This window comes from Prionailurus viverrinus, chromosome B1, assembly GCF_022837055.1.
Source record: "Prionailurus viverrinus isolate Anna chromosome B1, UM_Priviv_1.0, whole genome shotgun sequence".
Classification (NCBI taxonomy): Eukaryota; Metazoa; Chordata; class Mammalia; order Carnivora; family Felidae; genus Prionailurus; species Prionailurus viverrinus.
In genome coordinates this window covers 156,484,165-156,503,850 of record NC_062564.1, presented here as the reverse complement: position 1 = coordinate 156,503,850, position 19,686 = coordinate 156,484,165, and the positions used below count along the sequence as shown (strand labels likewise).

Genomic DNA, 19,686 nt, shown 5'->3' with positions numbered 1-19,686 from the left:
TGTATTCTACGTGCACAGCATAAAGCTTAGAGTCACTAACTGTAGCATTTCTGATTCTCCCTTAAGCTATCTTTTTCTTGCTAAGCTCCTTTCCCCAACTCACCTCCCTGCCTGCAATATGATCCAAACAGAGTCATACAGTTTAGACAATTATGGCCTTCAGTGCCAATCTTTAAATTTGTACATTAATTCTTGAAGTATAGGTCATTTGCAGGATTAAATAGAAATTACAGTAAACTAGACTATTAGGTATGCATTGATTTTTATAAAGGAGTTTTCAACATTTTGTTTGGCAACGTTTTTCTGGAAAGGTAATAGTAAGGATTTACTGTGTCTAACAGTTTTGTTTGGCAAGGAAACAAACCTTTTTCTGGAAAGGTAATACTAAGGATTTATCAGAATATCCAGCATATTAGGGGTCCAAGTAGTACAGAAGTTTCTTTTTTTTTTTTTTTTTTCCTGTTTTGGAAAAGAAGTTTATCAGTAGGCAATGAATCACTCTGTTTTGTTTTCATGATCTTCAGAGTCCAAGGCTCCTGCCTCCTTCATCCTGTTGGCTCTAACTTTCATTGTCAGGATCATCTCATGTTACAAGATGGCTGCTAGGGCTCTAGCTATCTCATCTACATTCCATGTTGCAGGAAGGAAGGAAGCAAAACAGGGAGGACAAAAGGAATGCATTTTTCAGCTGAATCTGTAGCCTTCCAGGGAATTCGACACAACACTTACATATAGCATTAGCCTGAACTTAATAACATGGCCAACACCTAATTGAAAGAGTAGTTGGTAAACCTAATCACCCTTAACTGGGTGCAATTGCCCCGTTAAATAAAATAAAAAAGTTGAAAATGGATTTTATGTTCAGCCAACAATTATGTTCAGCTAGTCATTGTCCATACATGTGATAGCTACTTCTCCAATTTTCAGTTTCCTTATCTGTAAAAGGGGAAAAAGAGTGTCTTCTCTATGGTATTTGTATGAGGGTTAAGGGGAATATCGTACGAATGATACTTTGTCCTGGAACACAGTAAATACCACCATGGTTGTTTTCTCATTCTCATTTCCCTTATCATTATCATAACATTAAAGCAGTAGGAAGTCTCCAGGCTTTATGGACACTTAGGACAGGATGATCCACATTAATTTGTGAATTACTTCACTTTTGGGACTAATCTGTGCTTTGTAACTGGTGTCTCTTTGTATTGTCTCTATTCTATAATGCTTTATACAACGTGGTTATTTCTATCTTCATGCCCTATATATAACTCAGAACTGGGGATTAGTCATTCTTTGAAGTGGAAGAAGATTAGCCACAACAGTGATTAATCTATTCTGAAATTTTGGGAACTACAGAGTTCGCGGGAACAATCAATCTATCTAAAGAAGAGCAGAAGCTCTTTAGTGAAGGGCTCTGTATGGGGGTCAGAAAAGTGCCGCCCTGGACAAGTCACATGGTTGTTCTCCTTTTCAAAGGAAGGATTGGATTGGCTAATCTCTGAGGTCCTCCTTTTTTAAAATAATATGTCTGTGGGGATCTCATTTTCTTTAGATCTTTTAAGGTCAATTAGGTTCTTGTGGTGTTTGCTTCCTTTTATATGAAGATGTATAGGGAGGGGCTTATCTGGTGGGCTTTAAGGAGCCCTTACAATTTTACACTGTTGATTTTTGCTGTCTAGATGCTAACTTCTTTGTTTTCCTCTCGTGAATTCTAAGAATTACAGATTATTCCAATTTGAATTACTCCAAGTAGATACTCTGAGAATGAAATATAGTCATACTAACATTAATATTCTTTTTATTGCCATTTTAAAATGACTATGAGATTGATTGTACATTATTGTCCTTTATAGTAATACATTTTTGACATGCACTTTATGAAAGAAACTGTACTTGTTTTCCTAGCAAATGACCAGTGCTTTACTAATAAATAACTGACCTATCCCAAATAACTCCAGATAAATACTTGTTCTGGTGTTTGTTAGTTCTGGCTCCTTGGGAAGATTACTTATGCTCTCAAAGACTTAGTTTTCTCGTCTGTAGAAATGGGACTATGTATTATACTTGTTTTATCGGTCTATGAGGGAGAGTTAAATACAATCATGAAAACGCAGTGTTAACAGTATATCTGGAGGAAGAGACTATTACAATTATTTTATTAGTAGTACTACTACTTCTATTTTAGAAACAGGCTTAGATAGCCAGCTAATTTAACGAGGGTAATGGTCCATTTATCTATTGCTCTGTAACAGACTGTTCCAAATCTGATGCCATAAAACAACAACCATTTTATTATGACCACAGATTTTGTGGGCAGAATTCTGACAGGGCATCGAGGAGACCGTGTTACCTCTGCAGTCGTCTAGGGCCTCAGTTGGGAGGATTCAGGGTGTCTTAGGTCTGAGGACTGGATCATGTGGAGGCTCCTTCATTCTGGTTTCTGGGCTGTGGTGACTTGAAGGCTGTGTCCAGCCGGACCATTGACCACAGAACGTATACATGGCCGCTCCACGTGGCTTGGACTTCTCCCAGCATGACAGCTGTGTTTGGAGGGGGAACATCCAGAGGCGGAGTGTTCCAAGCAACCAGGGGGAGACTGCATGGCATTTTATGACCTGGCTTCAGAAGCCACATAGCGTCACTCCTGCCACATTCTATTAGTTGAAGCACCCACAGGCCCTCCCGGATTCCAGAGGAGGGGACATAAACCTTCTGTGTCGTTGCAGGGAGGTCAGAGATCTAGGGGCCATCTCCAGTGACTGCTCCTTGTAGAAGAAAGAAAGATGACGAGGAATAAACATGATTTGGTATGAACATAGTTTCTTGGTAAATAATTCTCCAAAGTAGTGTAACTCTAATCTATTTCCCTCTAATAAGCATTAAACGTTTTCATCAATGGCCTAAAATCACTGTAAATGTAATCTTACCTTTTAATCCTGCTAATCTTGGATCTTTACACTCCTAACACTAGGGTAAATCTTCCTTTTAAAAGGTTTAAAAGTCATTGTGGTTGTCAGGCAGGCATACATTATTTTTCTTACACAGAAGTTTTTCTAAGATTTTTATGAAGATGAAATTGCCTGTTTTTAAAACTTAGTACAACTACCAAGTTTACCATAAGTCCAGTATAAATGTTCATTAAATTAGAAAAAAAAAAAAAAGCTTGTAAACCACTCTTAAAATGCCAAAAGGAATAATAGGAAGCAAATAATTCTTATGTCAATATAATATTTGCCAATATTGTACCATTATGATTATCACCACAGTATTTTGTCAAAAGATTTGAAAAATGAAAGTGACTTGGATGAATTTGTCTTAAAGGTCAAAATCCATTGTCAACAAAATAGTGACTCAAGTTTTTTAATGACCGTGGATGAACATTCTTTTTTCTAAGGTCTGTACTTACACTTATGTTTCGGATGTGAATATCTCATTAATTTTCCATACTCATCCGTTATCTATTTGGAAGCAACAGCATATCATCAAACTTAGTTCTAATAGCTCACTTGTTCAGATTGTTGCACTTTGGATCATGATTTGTATTCCAGTTGTCTCAAATTAAATGGGCCCTGATAGCTTATTTCAAAACCTGGGATTATAGTACCCAGTGGTTAATGATACTATTGTTACCTTATTAAAAGGAAATATATTTATATCCAAATGACCATACTTTCTTCTGTCTGCTATCAAGACTGCTATATCGTTTGTATTTATAGTGATTTCATACTAGGAGCACTTTGCATTAGTAGGAGTCTACAAATTCTTTGAATAGCCAGGGTAAAAATGACTTTTCTTGATGCTTTTTCTCCTCTGAGTGAGGTGAGGAAACAGAGGTTAAAATGTGTCATGCCTATTTTTTTTAGTTACTTATTCTTTGTCTAAGCTGGTTATATGAGCAGTCCTGACAGTTAACTTTGTAAATCATTCAGGAATCTGACTGCTTTCTCAAAACATACCTGGGCCTTTAGGCAGAGTCTACAGGTGATTGCCCCTGGATGTTTGCCTAAAGATGATTTAGAAAATTGGTTGGAAGCTTTGCTGTTCCCCAGCTATCAAAAATTAACCTGCCAGAAATTTGCAGACACGGCAACACTATGTTAATGATTCTGACTCATGCACCAGACTTTTTTTTTTTTTTTTAAGCCGGCTTCTCCAAATTCCAAAGATTCAGCATTTATTATTTGGTAATTTACTTTTGTATTTGCACTATGAATAGGACAGTCATTACCAGCCTCCTTGATTGTCTCTAGGGTGTTGGCTTAGTGTATTTATTACAGGTAGGTAACCAGCGTTTTCTTTTCCAGTGGTGAACATGGTTCTCATTTGCTGGGAAAAAAGAGAGGAGAATCTTGAACCAAAGACTGAATGCCAAGAGGGACTGTTCTCTGATTTCCAAACAGGCCAGGGAATATATTGTGCTGTAGGATCCCCTTGCGTATTCATTAAAGCATCCTGACTGGGTCACAGGGGTGAGAGCACAGGGAGCTGAGAGGGGCCTAGCGTGTGACATGTCCACAACTTTGTTTATATATATGTTCAGCTTCACTCATATATGGAGATATACATGGCTTAGAATATAGTCACAGCCTTTTTGTAAATTTATAAATTACTAAGTTCATTGCTAGGATTATTATGTGCTTTATAATTAAAGTAAGTTTCTAATGCTTTGAAAATTTACGTATAAATTAGTTCATTCTTAAATTGAACCAGATGATCTCCAAAGGCTTTTGTAGCTCTAAATCCCTATGGTTCTGTGATCCTGATTATTTTTCTAATATAAAGCCTCCAATTTTATTTTTTACCTTTACTAAATTCTGAGTGTAAACATTACCCTGATCAAAGTGTTACACAATGAAATAGCGTTAGCAGTATTAATGGTTGAGTAAAGGAAAGCTTTCTACTGTTAGCTTTTCCTACTTTAACCACTTCTCAACCTCACTGTGCATTTTTGTCTGCCTAGTTACGTTTGTATTTATATTCAGAGTCAGGTTAGTCAGGGTGTGTAAGGATTTAGTGTTCAGTCCCACATTCGCTCCCATCACGTGGGAGTGTGGTCCAGTTCTTTAGAAGTTTGAAAATTCAGAAGCTTCAAAGGGCCAAGCAGAAATCCTTAATGAGTTAGGTATATATTGCTTAAATGTTGCCAGATTCTCAGATTATTTTTCAAGAAGCCAGAAGCCCAGGTTTTATTGTTAAATACTCCACTTTCTTAGTGCTGTTTGAAATTACTTTAAAACTCCTAAGAAGAAGAAAAAGAAGGAATATGAGTGACTCTGTAAGACCAGGTCTGTTCGTTCTTTAATCTCCATTGTAAAGCCAGGTGTGCTGTTCAGCTTCATGCTGATAGATACTCTGTTGTGAATCATTCCCCCAAATAGACTCCTCCCCTTGGGGGATCTCCACTCCTCACTGCTATGTTGTACGAGTGTGAACTTGCCCGGTAACTATAATTATCCCTGGATTTTGACAAAAGTTCCTCAGAGGTAGTTACCATGCCTATTAAATTTCTGAACAACTTTCTTGTCTCCCGAACTAACATCAGGTTCACAGGCATCCCAGATTGATGCTGACCCTCTGGTAATCCACATACTCAAAACTCTCCCTTTATACCGGTCACATTTCTGTCTTGTGGATCATCCTAGAATGTTTTCCCTGTTTTCTGATTTATTCTTTGTCTTTCAGAGTCATCCTGATCTTGACTCAGTGCACATCTCAGCACTAGCAGTCCCCTTCTTACTATCATTTCATTACTGTCATATGTCCCTTCTTATCGCTGTTAACACTCTTGTACTTTTTACATTAATGTGAAGAATGGAATGGATCATGTACACAAAGTAATTACAAGTGTAACGTAAATATAGTGACCACATATTAGGTTAAAGAACAGGGCTGTGGGCTGGTATTAGAATGACATTACCTGACGGCTGAATCCATTTGTGGTTGGCAGTCAGGGTTGATATAGCCGTTGTTCTTGAACACAGACTTGCTCACTTCTGTGAAATTTTAAAGTGGAAAATTCTCAAGAAAAGGGCTTCTGGTCTGAAGGAGCTCATATGGCACCGAAATTATAGTATACATAGACTGGTGCATTAGAGTCCCTGAAGTGATTGAGCCGGTCCTCTTATGAAATGATTTTTGGGTTCTTCTCTCAAACATCAGTTTGATTTTGTCTGTTTTCCAGTGTATGGACGAGACTGTCATGAGTGATCTTGCCTATCGCCTTGTTGACACCAGTTAAACTCTATCCTCTGCGTTTCCCTGCCATACGTGTCTGATGTGTTCTGAAAGGATGATGTTATAGTCAGATGCCATTTTTGATTATTTACTGTGAGAGAGATGTGCATTGTTGTCTTATGTTGTCCTGGGGATCTATTAAATGCATTTATTTTTTCACAACAGTGTTATGTAGAGGGGCTGTTGTTACTGTTCTACAGTGGGGAAGCCAAAATATAGGTAAATTAGTCCTGGGAGGTTGCACTTTTAACCACTGCACTCTACTCTTTCTCATTGGTTTCGGATAGCCCATGCTTAGTATTGCCACGCTATAAGGTAAACAATAATCCTTTTCTAGCCCCACACACATCATTTCCTAATAAGTTGTTATGGAAGCTTTTAAAAGAATAAAGTAAAACTCTTCTGTCGATATTTTGAAGAATTTACTGTTCCGTTTCACAAACTGAAAATGCATTTGTCTGTCTGCCTGCAGTCTTCTGGCCCCACTCCAATCTTTTAAGCTCCTTCAAAGATTACTGCAGTTGTTGGATCTATGCTGCAAGTTACCTCAAAATAAATAAATAAATAAATAAATAAATAAATAAATAAATAAATAACACCAAAAAAAAACCCAACACAAAAACAGAAAAACACAAAACTCTGGTCAGGTGGTCCAGGAGATGGGAATACTTCTCCAGCAGGTGAGTGTTTCTCTACATTTTCTTCAGCTTCACTTTTTCTTCCTGACCAGGTTTTCATCTGCTCTTTTCAGTCCAGTGGTCAGTCATTCTCTTTGATAGAGAATTCTGAGACAAAACGAACATTAGTTGTTTGGCTGTCTTTTAATTATCCTTTACTTTTTATACCGTTCATCTCAAAATGTGTGCCCTTTCCTTCCTTGTTTGTGATTATTGCATGTTGCTTTAAATTACTGCAGCATTTTCTTTGTCTTTAGCTGGGAGAGAATTTAAAAGTAAATCGGAAGTTATCTTATCTGCAAAGCTGAGTAGACTTTACGAAAACCGCAAGAGTTTTCTCTTAGCTGGGACTGATAATTACCAACATTTTTTTTTCTTCTGGGTATGAGCCCAGTAAAAGGAATTGACATAAAAAAAAATTTTTTTTAATGTTTTATTTATTTTTGAGAGAGACAGAGTGTGAGTGGGGAGGGGCAGAAAGAGAGGGAGACACAGAATTTGAAGCAGGCTCCAGGCTCTGAGCTGTCAGCACAGAACCCGACAGGGGGCTGGAACCCACGAACTGTGAGATCATGACCTGAGCCGAAGTCTGACGGTTAACCCATGAGCCACCCAGGCGCTCCAAGGACTTGACATTTTTAGGAACATCATTTATATCTCTCAAGATAAATCTCCAGAGGGTAGCTTCTTTTGTTTGTTTGTTTTGTGGGAAGAAGAATTGTCAGTTAATGAAGACTGAATCAAACACAGGAAACACATTTTTCCTTTGCCAGTAATTCACTTTATGTTAATTTTTTACCTTCCATCAAGTATAATCTGGGAACAAACTAGATTTGTAAACTCTAAGGATGACTGAGGACATCCAGGATAGAATCACATTTTTTAAATGCAAAGTTAGTTAAATTTGTAGTGCATTTGACTATCTGTAGTCATATCCTCTCATTTGTATTTATGGAAAAAGAATCTGTACCTTTGACAGACTAAATTTAATATCTTTACTATTAAAAATCCTAACACTTTTGGGATTCGCTTTCTTACTTTTTTGGGCTTGAGGTCTTTTATACACACACATACAGGTACACTTAAAGCCAAATTTTAGCATGTATTCAAACATGAAAATTTTAAAACAACATTTCTCAGCTGAACACAAAAGCATACTGAAAAATTCTTAATGTCCTTTCCATAAACCTATGACAAATCTTGCCCATAGCTCTTAGCGTCAGTTTCATCGTAAAATATATTCACTGCTTTTACTTTACTTTCCAATATCTTGAATTTCTCAGGATTGAAATGCAGCATTTCTATTAGAGCCGTATTCCCAGGTCTACCCCTGACACATTTGCCCTCCTATGAATAATATCATAGTAGTCTGTGATAGATCACAATGTCAAGAAACTGATCTTGGTCCAATTTTTAACTCTGCTGGAAGAAATAACAAATTCCATTTGCTTCCAGATTTTGGAGAGGAGAAAAAAGACAGTTATTGAAAATATAGTTTTAATGTTTACTCATGGTTTCTAATTAGTGCTGTTTATTATTGGTATTTTGTAAGCCATTATAATCTTTGGTAGCAGGTTTATATTGTGTGGGCCAGCAAACCTATTTGCTTACATTTACAGATGAGGTGTGTATTAAAAAAGATCCAAGTTCTTTGAACTTCAATTAGACACATTAAGGTAGTTCAGGAATACTTTAAATGTATATTGTGAGTTCCATTTTTAAAACTTGGAGATAAGTGTTAAAAGTCAACTAAAAAAACTTACTATTGCTAATATTTTGGTGTGTATGATTTGGTTAATAGTCTTGAAGTTTAAATCAAAACATTATAATGTTATGTTATCACTGTTTTCTGTAGTCAGCTTATACGAACTTATAAAAGATTATTTTACTGGATACTATTTGGGGATCCATTTTGCTTAATTAAGGTTGTGTGTGCATGTGTGTGTGTGTGTGTACATGTGCACTTTTGAGCAGAAGGCATAGTAGTTTGTGGGGGAAATGTGCATGTGGTCCCAGCTGCCTGTTTTTTTCTCCGAGAATAAGAAGAGGTATGTGAGAAGGACATTTTAGCTACTGGTTCCCTGATTCCCCCAGGACTAATTTATTTTTATAAACTTGAGGCTGGGCATTAACATTTCTACCCCATCAAAACTAAATAGTAGTAATCCCAAGGGATCTTACTTCTTAGCGCTGAATGGATTCACGGACCAGGCCCCTTGGTAAATTGCAGTTGGGGTTCCAGTAAAAAAAACAAAACCAAAACAAAAATGAAACAACAGCAACAACAACAAAAAACACTTCCTTATTACATCAGAGAATCCACAAATGAAGACACACTTTGCTATACAAGCCACCATAGTTTTGGTACTGATGATTTCTTTTCCATCTATATCAGAATCCTGTCTCCATCCATATTGCTCTTGCAATATTTAAAACTTATCAGGACCTCCTGGGATGTGTAAGCATGTGGCATATGTGACATCATCATAAAATGGCTCATGGGGCCTTAGGGTCAAGATTTTGATCTACTTCTCTAGGATGTGTGACTTTGGGGATGTTACTTTATCTCCCTGATCTCCATCCATATACATAACGGCCATGCAAATAGTACCTGCCTTCTGATTGTTACGTTAAATAACATAAGGCACATAAAGTGCTTAGTTCTATATCAGGCATACAGTAAGTGCTCAGTTTTTTGAAAGCAATGAATTGTCACTGAGATTCTTGAGATGTTGTCTAACTAGTGGAAGAGTAAACCTCGAGTACTACTACGCATACTCATCCCTTGCAGCCCCCAAACTATAACATGAATATGATTGTAAGCAATAGATAAGTTAATGACCTCAGGAGTAATATATCATTCATACATGTCATAAAAATAAAGTAACTCAGTTTTAGGAAATATAATTAGATACCTTTGAATATTGCAAGTGCAATAAAAATAGTCCATATATACTTTGCTTTCTTAAATCCCATATCCAAGATAAGAAGATACTAATGTGGTTTTACCTGTCTTTCCAAGACTTTAAAGCATTCCCACATTTGCCTCATTAGCTCTTTTTTTAAAATAAAATTTATTGTCAAATTGGCTTACGTACAGCACTCAGTGCTCAACCTAACAAGTGTCCTCCTCAATGCCCATCACCCATTTTCCCCTCTCCCCCACCTCCCCATCCACCCTCAGTTTGTTCTTTGCCTCATTAGGTCTTAATATCACTTCAGGCATGCCTCTCCATCAGTTGAGCTTATCTCAAAACTAATTCATGATTTATTCCAATAAAATCTCTGACCAGAATCTTCTCATTGCCACCATATTTAATTATTTTTTAATCAAGACAGATGGCATGATGATTTAATAGAAGACCGTCACTACTCAGAATTGGTGAGGGTTCTTCCTAAACCAAGCAACCAAGCAAAGCAGCCTAGAGTCTTTGCAGTTTTATCTTCATGGTGTTTGTATTGCCTGAAGTCTCACTGAGCTGCAAGTTAGCCTGACAAGCAAGTCTCACCGCTGACATGGTGAGTGGAAGGAGGGAAACGGTAGTGTTCGCTTTTCATATCTTACTCTTGTACTTCTGTTTTTTTCTTTGAACATGTTTATATCCTAAAATACTCACTTTCATTGGAAATCTATGTGATTCTATTATAAAGTGATGCAAATCAATGCAGACTCAAATAGGTTACCAAGATATATGCCAGTGACATACTAGATTCTCTCTTTTCTACAATTTCAAAAATCATTACTTTATGATTCAATTTAGGAAACATTTGAATAAGTACTTCTTATCTAACACTGTGCTGGAGGCTTCAGGGATTCCTAAGGAAGTATAAAAATCGTTCTTACAATCAAGGAATTTCAAATTTAATTGGTGTTTATGAGATGTGTATGATTAAATGTCAAAACACATGATGAACATACCAGATGCTAATCCCATATGAGGTCAGAGTTGGAAGAGATGAGAATAATTCAGATATTTGAAGATGGTTTCACTGAATATTAAACCTGTAAAGATAGGAAACATTTGAAGAATATTTGGAACTAACAATAGTTTGGTTGTCTAAACTATATGGATGAGGGATAGATGAAGGCTGTATCTCCTACCAAAGCATTTAGCCAACAGCTGTTTATAGGAAGACACACAGGTGCACATTTCTGTCTGTTTTTTCCCTGGGCATTGCTTGATCTACTTGTTAATAAATAATGAAATGACTAGAGACAGTGCAGTGTAGTATAATTTATATCAGAAGTAGAGTGTGATGTAAAAACAAAGGCTTTGGTGTAGGTAATGTAGTTTTGAGTCTTATTTTTGATATTTACTGACTTTCTGATTTTGGAAACATTATTTAATGTCAGTGAGTATTATTTTTTTTCATCCATAAATGTGTATTTCAGGGTGGCTGTGATATTTAAAAAAGGCGCCTTGGTAGCTTAGTCAGTTAAGTGTCCGACTCTTGAATTTCGGCTTGGGTCATGATCTCATGGTTCATGGGTTCTAGCTCTGCATTGGGCTCTGCTGACAACAGGGAGCCTGCTTGGGATTCTCTCTCTCCCTCTCTCTCTTCCCCTCCCTTGCTCATGCTCTCTCTCTCTCTCTCTCTCTAAAATAAAATAAACATTAAAAAAAAAAAAAGTAAATGCTTAGCAGTTTCTGTCACATACTACACCTTGACCCAAAATGATTGAACTGTGACCTTATGTAAGAGGCTTGTTTAAGACCTTTGTCATCCGTGCAACCAAATCTAGTCTCTTCATCTGTATTTAGAGAAAGATATCAATTTATCAAGGTCTTTTAAAGACTTCAAATGATTGGTGTTTTGAAGTCAGCCGAAGTGATGTGTGGTGGTGCTGGGGGCTACAGATTAGAGATCTTTGTTTTTTCAGGAGGTGGTTTACAAGCACAGTGTTGAATAAAAGAGACACGAGGTTAAAGAATCACAGTAAAGTATGATACAAAAGCATAATATAGTGTTCCAGTGTAGTATTTACAAGGGCTTTGTAACCAGCCAGGGAAGTCAAAGAGCATCTTCTTTGAAATGAAGTAATATCTAAATGGAGTTCTGAACGGCTCTAGGATTTACCATGCAAAATGGGAGGAGAAAAGTCTTTGAGGCAGGAGGAAACACAATGTATGAGGGTCCAAAGGTAAAGAGGATTGTTCTTTCAAGCAACTGAGTTCAGTGAGGCTAGATGTTAGACTTCGAGGGGAGATAGAGGACTTAAGGAAAGAGGAGATTGAAGAGGAAAAACAGAGATCCAGGAAGGGTGCAGCCAGCTTGGTTACAAGTTTCCACTTTCAACATTACTACACATTGAAGGAATCAAGATTTCTCTAAAAGGGCCATCTTTAATGTGTAACAGTTATAAAAATTATTTTATTTCTTAGCGGTGCCATAGATTCTGTGAAATCTATGGTCTTTTTATAGCCACCTATGTTGTATGGGTATTTAGCCATCCAGGACTACCCTAATTATACATTTTTCCTTCCTATGTATTATGTGTCTTATTTTTTAATAAGGACTTTTATGAAATTCCATACAGATGCTGAGTATCTGAATTCTTCCTGATAACAGTAACTCTTCCAAGATTAGAAAATAAGTTCAGTTTGGGGTCACCTTCTCAGGAGTCACCCCTTTCTTATGTAATGCTAATTCTATTTTATAGCTGTTTCAGTTTTACCAGGAAGAAATATTGACCTCACCATGGCGTTATTTCTAGACTCCAATGTCTTGAAAAAATTTGGGCAACTTTTGCTTTCACATTCTCTGAACAGTCTATTAGTAATCACCGCTGTCAGATGTTCGACTAACCTGGGCTACTTGTTGCCTAGGCCTGAACTTAATTAAAAATCTCTTCCTTGGTTTCTTCCCATGACCTTTATTTTGGGCCCTCGTTTCCTCCTAATCATATTTGTTCCATCAGAGTCAATATTAAGAGCATTTACCTTGATTTAGAAAAGAGAAGGAAAATAGGAGTTGGAAACTTCTGTCTCCTCTGATTTTGTCCTACAAAATTACAATGCCACCTACTCACCAAGAATCGTAGACGCCTTACCTTCCTATTTTTGGATAATGAGGAACCCGTTCATTACTTTGATCCTGTGATGCACTACCACCATTCTCAAAATCTGCTAAAACTCAACCACGAAAGGACATGTCTTTTACAATATATCTAGACAAAGCACCAGCACCTCTGGTCTCAGCGGCAGTGCCAGAGGAGATTTACAAAAGAGTATTCAGATGGATTAGGAACTGTGCATGTTTAGATGAGTTTAGACTCTAGTACCAAGGAGAAAATTTCACATTTGAGATTTCTGAAAAATTTTGAATGTAATCTTGGTATATTTCGTCATTAGGAAGATAATGAATAGCTAAATTTAAAAGTTCAGCAAATGTAAAATCATTGCAGAAACAGTTCATTCCCAAGTTGCTTTATGCTATATTATTTTCTAAGTATAAAATATACAGTTTCATTAACATTATTAACTGTAATAATTGGAATGAGATTTACAATGTGTAAAATACTACTTAATAGAAGTTTTGTAGTAAAGATACCGGGAGCTAATTCTCCCAGAAAGAAAGAACTTAAAATAATGTATTAATTCACTTTGGCAGTAAAAAAAAAAAAAAAAATTGAGAGGTGCCTGGATTGGAAGTTTGCTTGGGGCCTTCTCTCTCTGCTGGCAGCACGGAGCCTGACATGGGGCTCGAATGCACAAACCCTGAGATCGTGACCTGAGCCAAAATCAAGAGTCGGACACTCAACCAACTGAGCCACCCAGCCACCCAAAGTAATTATTCTTATAAAAAAAAAAAAGAGCTATTCCTAGGGGAGAGGAACCTAGTGATTGGTTCCTGGTACATTAAAAAAAGACCACGGAAGAGTCTGATCTTTATGGATTTTTAAGTTTAATTCTAGCCCTTCATTGTGCAAGAAGAATAAATACTTCTAAGCTTCTCCCATTTAGATGGCATGTCTTTCTACTGTGAGGTGGCAGAAAAAGCCTTAAATGATACATGGTGCACCCCTAGGCATGTGATGAGGCATTCAGTGCAATGTGATTATGACTATGTTACTTGGTCATTTTAAGTTCTGTCTATCAAAACTGTGGGCACAGGTTTCTCAAATGAATTGGAAAACGTTCCCAGGGCCAGGGAGACGTAAGTACTGGAATAGTGAGGAACAAACTGGCCATAAAGTGGAAGCGATGGATCAACAGCAAACGTAAAACAGAGAACTTCATAGTTGTGGAGAAAATAGCTTATGTGTATTTAACCATTTAAGGGAGATTTTCCTCATTTGATCCAGGTTTAAATTGACTTTCTTAGAAATAAATGAAAATTATTTTGAGATGAACTTGTTGATATCTTTGATTATCTGTGTAGTGTCTGCATGAAAGAATAAACACATAGATTTCAGGAAGTTTCCATAATAGTTACAGATGCAATCAAAATGGCCAATATTGAGAATTACTACTCCATAAATAATTGTGGTTGGTTTCTAACTTTGATTTTATTCAGTCTAATAACAAGTATTGCTCTATAGATAATTGTTGATGGTCGCAGACACTGATTTCATTCAATTAAGCTAGTAACCTTTTTAAGAAACTGCCTGGGAGAAAGCCAGGAATTCCAGTCAACTGATTTCTAGGGGAACTGAATTGAAATTGTCTTAGCCTAGAAAATGTTCCATGTAGGCCACAGCTGTGTTAATTAACCTTTTCCTTAAGCTACCCTCTACACACAGAACTCCAAATGGGCAGATGTAGCAAAGAACCATGTTATCTGGATTCAGATTTTGCTTAGAGTGATTATAAACTTGGAAAGACATGATGAAATACATTTGAGACATATAATAAGAGTATGAAGGATGCTGTCTTTCTAAATCACTTCAAAATTCTAATTTTCTCTCCCTCTCTTTCTTCCATTCTAAAAATCACTGATGTGTGTATTCAACAAAAGCAAAACCAGTGTGAATTACACAAAGATTTGTTTTCTTTATGTCAAATTATAGATCCATAATGATAAATGTTGTGCCTGGAAGACACTGAAAACCTGGTTAAACATACTTTTACCTAATGAAATGGACAATTATCAGAGTAGTGTAAATTAATCTATGACCAGTACTGCCATTACTGAAATTTTCCTTATCTTTTGTGCTTTCCAGAACGGAAAAGGAAAAAAAAAATACGTTGTATGGAAACCATCTACTATGTCTGGGGGAAAGAAAAAAGCTTCTTTAAAAACACCACAGCCTTTGAGTAGGTACCAATACAAGTTTGGAAGGCCAAGGTCTTAGGTCCAACTAACAGTGTCAAAAAAAGGGCATCTTATGTTTCAGGGCTACAGCCAGTCATCTGTAAAGCTGTATGGTTAATCATGTTAGTTAGAGGCAGAAAAGTATTAGTGAAAATTCACAACCATCTGTCTCTACCTGGGAAAGATGGAAAGAAAAATCATAAACCCTTCAAAACGTGCTCATCTGAATGATCAGTAGTGGGTGTTATCTTTATATACAGAATATTAGAACTAATTAATTTTCATTAATTGAATCAACTTGATTAATATTTTTGCATTTCTTGGAACTTAAGACCTACCAAAGAACAACTGGATAAAAACCATTCATGACATTGATACAGATAGTGGGTTTTAATAAGTGAAACTTCATCATTTGCTGATGACCTTTCTTCATCGTGTTCACAGTTCAGAAGGTTATTTCCCACGTCTCTTTCAATAACTGACTTTTCCCTGGTTCCTTGGCGGGGCTGGCATGTACGGGACCATTCTAGGCTGTATCTTCCAGGGTTCGTGTCTACCCCTTGATAACACTAGTTGTTCCCTATCTTCCCAGGCTAAACAAAAAGAGAACAGTTAATAAGGTGGCTTTGAATAGTGGCAGAACAATGTAGCAGATATAGCATGGGTTATAAACAACCTCTAATCTCTGTGGCCAAAAGCTCCAAGTAATATAAGATAAAAAGTGTAACATAAGGAGTTTTGTTAGGGGAAGAAAAAGGGAGATAATTGGCTAAACTGGACAGGTTTTGAAATTTACTAGCCTTGAACATGATGAAAAGTGCTGAATCAAACTGGCTTTTGAATAAAAGCAATATAACAAACTGTGGAGGTCAGTCAGTTCCAGTAAGTGGGAGGTCCTGGCACACATAGTAAGATAATGTGAAAAATTAGCTTCAATCTAAGATTTTTGACCTTCAATACAGTTTCATTTGAACTTAAAAGATTAACTTAAAAAAATAATGATCTTCAAAGTTTGCATTTTGAAATTGATCTTTTCCTTAGTCCTTACAAAAAACACATTCATCAATGCACATAAATATTTTGGGAAAATTATCCACAGTGGTGTAAAATTAATAAGGAATTCTAACATATTAATTTTTGCATCTTTACTATTTTACATCTTTAAGTCTTGATATATTTATAGAATTTTATTGAGGCAATTACAATTTGATAACAAACTCAACGGTAGCTTGTACCATTTCAGGTTAGATTTTTATTTTTAGTTTTGTAGTGAGCCGAACAGTGATTTTATTTTCAGAGAGGTGCTCTGGGTCTCTTCCTTCAGGCCTCCTTTAGCCACCCTGTACAACTCTATCCAAAGCGTCTTTTAGACCCTGGACTTGGTTCTTTGTTTTTTGAGCTTTCAGGCTTGGTACTACTTACCACAGAGCTCCATTTTCTAGGTTTTTTCCATGCTTCACTACTGTGTTACCTTTTTCAATGCATTTAGGGATAATTTAGAAAGATTAAATTGTGCTCATACATATTCTATTCATAAGGCAGAAAAAAAGAGATGACTTTTATTTGGGGAGACTTTTAGAGAGTAGGATTCTAGACCCTTAAGAAACATGCCATTCAATTTTAAAATTATTTCTGTTTGAAGAGATTTGTCACATATTGGTTTGATTGACTAAACACCAGTGTTTTTCGATAGAATTTGTGGACAAGGGATGTTCTGCAGCGAATCCTATGTTGAGGTTTGTAGTACATACGTTTTTACAGACTGTTATAAAAATATAGGGATAAGAATTTTTAGCAAGCACTTTTTTTTCCTAATCTAGTTATTTAGAATTTAATGCTTATCTTTATAGAATGAAGGTAGTTTGATATGTCTACAAATGTAATCATCCTAAAAAATTTTATGTCTGACTTAAAAATCTTTTGGACCCAAGTGGTAGTAGTCCAGTAAGTAAAGTAAACTATAGACTAATATTAGTGCCTTTGTTCTTTAATAGTAAATTCATAGTAACATTATTGTAGTAAGGCAGTGGAGAATTAGTGTTTAGTATGATATTTTCAGTAATGGAAATGTGCAGGATTATTGCTCATAAATGAATTTTAATTTAGTTTCTTAGTATTAGTAGTATTTAGTATATAATGTTGGTATATTAGTAACATGTAGTATTTTAGTATTAGTAGTGTTTACTATTCAGTAGTTTTGCAAATATTCTTAATTTTGATGTATTGTGTGTATATATATAAATATATATATAAACATTTATTAATTTATTTTGAGAGAGAGAGCATGTGTGTGTGGGGGGGGGAGGGGCAGAGAGAGAGAGAATCCCAAACAGGCTCCACACTGTCAGTGCAGAGCATGACACGAGGCTTGATCTCATGAATCCTGAGATCATGACCTGAGACAAAATCAAGAGTCAGCCATCCAGGTGCCCCAGTGTTTTCCTTAAATATTATAATACTGAGCCTAATAGTAATTTTGGTGCATAAAATGCTATATTTTTAAATATGTTTAAAAGATTTAAGCAGACGTAAATAAACTGTATAAATGAAAGCAGCTACAGTTCTAGTTGGAAAACTAAACTTTCAACTCAGTTGGAATATACCTATAATAACTTTTGTAAAAGAAAAATAAATACCTCCTATAATAAATTACTGGCTTGGGATATTTGTGAGCCATCAGTCAGCATTTTTTGTATTTTCCATGAGGGTCCCAGCTGCAGCTTAGAGTGAATAAAAGCCTCTGTCCCCTCCCCCCCCCCAAAAGATTTATCTGTTTAAAGTAAGAGTTACATAGAAAGAATACGTGTAACACCACTGTACCATCACTGATCTCAGAGACTGGCCAACCTGCAGGCACCTTCCTCCCATTTTCCACTGTCACATTAGCCGTGGAGAGTTGAGGAGGCCAAAATTTGATTCATTTGCACCCAGAATGTCCCATTTCCTTATCCTTCTTTTGGTTTTAGCTTACCTAAAATCTACCCTCAGTGTTTCAGCACAGACTAGAAAGATCAAAGTGGGTTATTGTTAGCTTGGTAAATAAGGATGCTGTCCCTCTGTTAATAGCATAGCTCTATAAGAAGAAAAACAGTGTATCTGAAACTAACATTGTGTGTCAACTATACTTCAATGAAAGAAAGAAAGAAAGAAAGAAAGAAAGAAAGAAAGAAAGAAAGAAAGAAAGAAAAAAGAAAGGAAGAAAGAAAGAAAGAAAGAAAGAAAGAAAGAAAGAAAGAAAAACAAAAGCACCTTTTCTCTCTCATGTACTGGTAAACAAAAACTTTGAACTGATATTCAGTTAAAAGGCAGACTGTCTATGGACTGAATCTCTGTATCTATTTCAGAGAAGCTATTATATGTCTTAAATTGGAATAGGGTATGGAGTATTTTAGTTATCTTCACTTTTTTATTTCCACAATTTGATTAAAATATTGTAATTGTGCAATAAGTACACATGTATCTTCAAAGAGATGTTGAAAGCTTTAGAGATGTAAAATCCTAATCAAGTAAGTTTGGGGGAAGTATATGAATATGACCTTAGTTTAAAATCTTGCCAAGGAAAATTTGATAATTCACTTAAAATTTATAAATATATATAATTATCAGGTTGGCCAGCATACCATTTTTTATGATCCCATGTAAATGTATGATTGATTTTCTAAAACATATGAATCTACTTTTTAGATAATCTATAAAATTTATTTTGCTTTTATTATGAATCCAATTTATTGACCAATCAAAATGAAAAAAAAAGTATAGAGAGTTTGGGAGGAAAATATGTATTTTTTTTTTTTTTTTAGTGTTTATTTTTGAAAGAGAACACATATGAGCAGGGGGAGGGTCAGAGAGAGAGGAAGACAGAGGATCAAAGTGGGCTCCACGCTGACGCAGAAAGCCAATGGTAGGCTCAAACCTGTGAACCATGAAATCAAGTTGGACGCTTAACCAATTGAGCCACCCATAAGCCCCAGGGGGGAAAATATATCTTGATTAATATTGCTTCAGATCTTTTGAAAGTTATTTGTATTTTGAGTGGGCAAAGTGAACTTCTTAATGTAAAAGTTATAGGCCCAGTATTCCAATTTGAAATAATTCTGGCCTTTCTCTGGTGAATTCATTTTTTCCCTCAGTTCAGATGCAGTAAACTTCATCTCAAGGATAGTTATTCCTTTTACTTTCTGATTAATCTTACTAAATCTACATCTTCTTGCTATCAGTTATGTTTTAGGGTCTAATAAAGTGTATAAGAATTTATTGGACTCAGCCAATTTTGAGGGAAATTCTGTGGATTGAGGAAGATACTCATGTATCTTAATTTCCTATGGAGATGCCCTCTGGAAAGTTTAACATAGAGTTGTAGTGTACCTTTTTAGTGCTAATAATCTACTCTTAAAGAGAAAGAAATGTCCTTCCTTTTCATTTTATTCCAGTTGTGTGTGACATATTTAAATATGACACATATTTGGAAAAAGACCTTAGGTAAAATTAAATGTTAAACCTCTAATATATCACTTATCAATTT

The 19,686-nt window shown here is 36.0% G+C and overlaps 1 protein-coding gene across 10 annotated transcripts in view; it reads left to right on the top strand.

Moving 5' to 3' along the window:
- Nucleotides 1-19,686, top strand: part of ADGRL3 (adhesion G protein-coupled receptor L3) — an 828,952-nt gene that overhangs the window by 51,931 nt on the left and 757,335 nt on the right. The window contains exon 1 of one of the 10 annotated variants that reach the window (XM_047856540.1): nt 2,765-2,804. The exons of the other annotated variants lie outside the window; for them this stretch is intronic. The gene's annotated coding sequence lies outside the window, so the exon portion shown is untranslated. Of the gene's footprint in view, nt 1-2,764; nt 2,805-19,686 lie in introns of those variants that run through there. 10 annotated transcript variants of the gene reach the window in all.